This window comes from Aplysia californica, unplaced genomic scaffold (genome assembly GCF_000002075.1).
Source record: "Aplysia californica isolate F4 #8 unplaced genomic scaffold, AplCal3.0 scaffold00277, whole genome shotgun sequence".
Lineage (NCBI taxonomy): Eukaryota > Metazoa > Mollusca > Gastropoda > Aplysiida > Aplysiidae > Aplysia > Aplysia californica.
In genome coordinates this window covers 640,207-643,810 of record NW_004797547.1, presented here as the reverse complement: position 1 = coordinate 643,810, position 3,604 = coordinate 640,207, and the positions used below count along the sequence as shown (strand labels likewise).

Sequence of the window (3,604 nt, the reverse complement as noted above, 5' to 3'; positions counted from 1 at the left end):
ACTACTATAAACCAGACAGTAAAGCATTTTTTTAAAAACCTCGTCCAACGCTGTTTGTGTTGTTGAGTTTTACAATTTGATTTTTAAAAGAATAATAACAAAACGAAAAAAAAAACGTTTTAAAATAATAGTAATAAAATGAAAGAAAAAATGATAAAATTTTCAAAAAAGAAATGGTAACTGAATTACTCAGCATAGTGTGTACAGGAAGAGGTCTCCATTCTTAGTGAAGCCACATTCGTGTCAGTATATATAACGTTACGCACAAAAAACGATTTCTATTTACTTTAACACTTAAGGGTGAGGGGTCGGCATTTAAGAAAGCAAAGAAGGCATCTCAACAGTAAGTGTATGGTATCCGTATGTGCTCTTGTTTCATTTGCTACTTTTGTTCTGTGTTGAACATTAATCTTTTGTCTTTATTCTTCGAGATCCTCCTTTTCGTTGGGTGAGGCATCATGGGGAAATCAGGCGCTCGTCAAAATAATGAAATTGAAGAAAGAGGCATTTTCCCTCCAGTTAGGCAATTTTTGTTGAATTTTTGTTTTTTGACTCAACAGCTTGTGTATAGAAATAAGTTTCCACGTGTATTTAACTGAAAAACATTGATTAATGGCACAAAATATGTTAATTTTCAGTTTCCCAAGGACTCTCAAGCTAAAGAAGTTACGAAACTTTCGAAACTTTGGCGGCCATTTTCTCTCAGACTTTACTTGAGAAAACAAACTACCACCATGACCTCCTTCAATTGCGAATTAAATATCTCGACTTCTATTCAAGACAGACGAGTATTTTTTTTCACCGGTTTCACCGAAAGAAAGACAGATAAATAAGCTTTTTAAGATTATACCAATAATTCCATTTGCCCAAAAATTGATGAACACCTAATTCCACTGCGCCGTGACACTTATGTAACTCTCTAGTAGCACCTCCAATCTTCCATTCACTATATGTGAGGCAGCGTGGTGGAATCAGGCTCTCGTCAAAATAATCAAAGTGAAGAAACGAGCCTTTTTCTACAGGTTTGTGAATTTTTATCAAATTTTTGTTTTTTGGCTCAACACCTTTCATACCCATTAAAGAATTCATTTCTGTGTGGATTTTTCAGAAAAACGTTGATTAAAGGCACCAAAAAATGTTAATTTTGGGTTACCATGGACTCTTAAGCAAAGGAAATAACTAATCTTTGGCGGCCATTTTCTCACTAATTTTACTTCTGAAAACAGGTGAACCCACCTACTTCTTTCGCAAATATCTCGACTTGTATTCAAGAAAAATGGATATTTTTTTCATCCAAATAAAGACACATGAGCGAGCTTTAAGATGATACCAATAACTCTACATGCCCAAAAATTGACGAGAGCCTGATTCCACCACGCTGCCTCACATAATATTATTTGCATCATCATCATCATCATTCCCTTTCTCGCCCTGCACCAGGGTACAGGCCACGGACAAACACTTTCCACCTTTCTCTATCCTGGGCTAGTCTCTCGATGTTATTCCATGTCTTCCCATTTTTCTGTACATCGATTTCTTTGATTCTTCTTCAGGTTCCACGCGGTCTTCCCCTTGATCTCTTACCCTGTGGGTTCCAATCCAAAACATTCTTTGTTATGCAGCTGCCTGACTTCCTGAGAGTATGTCCAATCCATCGCCACCGCCTTCTTCCTACCTCACCTCTGACTGGGATCTGTCTTGTTTTCCTTAACACTTCCACATTGGTGACCCTGTCTGTCCATCTGATTATCAGTAACTTTCTTAGACACCTGTTCAAGAAAACCTGGATCCTCTTTATGTAAGTCTGTGATGCATTCCATGTCTCACATCCTATTACATGCATGCATAATCTATTTTTGTTGCAAGTGTCATAAAACAGTTACTCAAACACAACAACCTAAACATCGGTCTTTGTCTCTCTTTCTATCAGTGCTCAACTCTGACGACGCTGGGCACGTGGCGTTCTTCGTGGGTCTAGGTTCGAACACGGGACCTGTCAGCTCCAACACGGACCTCCTCTTCGACAAGATTGTCACAAATGTGGGCGCGGCCTTCAGCGTGGAGACAAGTCGGTTCACCGCTCCTTACAACGGGACCTACAGCTTCTCCGTCACCATCGCGGCTCAGGGCAGACAGAGGGTATTTAGCTTTCGTTCATTGTCGTCAGCGTCATATATCTTTATCGTCAACAACATCATTATTATCATGACCATTATCATCGTCTTTAGCGGCAGTAGGAGCACCAGTAACATATGCAGCAGCAGTAGGAATGGAAATAAAGATTGCAATATCAGTTATGATGAAAATAATAATATCCTTTTCTTCATTTTCTTGTAACCTCCCAGCCCCTCTTTTTTGCTCCTCATTCTAATCCCCTCCCTTTCCTCCCTTTCTCTCCGCTCCTCCTCCTCCTCCTCCTCCTCCTTCTTCTTCTTCTTCTCCTTCTTCTTCTTCTTCTTCTTCTTCTTCTTCTTCTTCTTCTTCTTCTTCTTCTTCCACAATAACAGAGGAAGACTGTTTGAAACAGCCGTAAAAAATCAGGAAATAATTATGTAAATGCTAATTGTGCCTGGACAATGTGCCCCATTGACCGGCGACAACTTGGTAACTTGTACCCCGACCCTCTGTCCTCTGGTCGATAGACCGTTAGGAAGATATCTCTCAGCCCGCCATTGTTGATAACACCCCCCCTCCCCCACCCTTCCCCGCACGTTGTCCTAAAATTGACCACTGCCGATAATTTGTTTCATAGTTAAGGGAGGTCTGGTAGCACTTCTGTGATGGTTGGCCGAGGGTGTGTTGTTAGGCATCTTTCAGGGACGGGGTAGGGGCTCTCCTGATCTAGAGGTGCGGTGTTCGCTTCTCATTTAAAAGATCCCTGGATCGAAACCTGACAGCTACGAACAATAACTTTTGCTCCAAAATCTTATAGAAATAAATCGCTACTTGCCCTTAAATATGCGAAATCTTTAACTCAACTTGGCACCGGGAGTCATTTTGGACAATGTGTATTTCTTCCCCCATATCAAAGGTGAAGAGAGTATCAGAAAGTGAAGTGCAACCCAAACTGGTTAATAAGTTCGAAATAAAACATCAGCAAGGTAAGAATTTTAAAATGTACCAACCAGGATTCAACACAGACTGCCTGCTGTAAAATAATTGAAGAGATAAACACACCACACACTTTCACACTTTCACACTTTCACACTTTCACACTTTCACACACACACACACACACACACACACACACACACACACACACACACACACACACACGTCTCCGTATTTTCAGGAAACAGCTGTACTTGTTATTATTGATATTTTTCCCGGCAAAAACTTGCAGACGACTTGCGTAGTTCTGAACGGGCTGTCTCGCTGAGATTTGGCAAAGATTGCCCTCCCTTTGCTCCAGACTAGTCTGTGGGTCGCCGCTAGGGGTCACTGGTAGTTTTTTCCCCGGGCGCTAGGTGGCGCTAGGTGCTTGCCAGATTTGAAACAGTTTTGTTTTGCTTTTATTTATTTATCAATTTTTTTTATTTTTTTTTGTTGCTTGTGTTTTTAAAAATGTATATTATGGATTTTGGTGGAGGGAGTAGGTCTAGAG

At 40.6% G+C, this 3,604-nt stretch overlaps 1 protein-coding gene across 1 annotated transcript in view; it reads left to right on the top strand.

Annotated features, from left to right (window-relative positions):
• LOC101851650 (complement C1q-like protein 4) overlaps positions 1-3,604 on the top strand; it is an 8,793-nt gene that overhangs the window by 4,292 nt on the left and 897 nt on the right. The window lies entirely within an intron of this gene.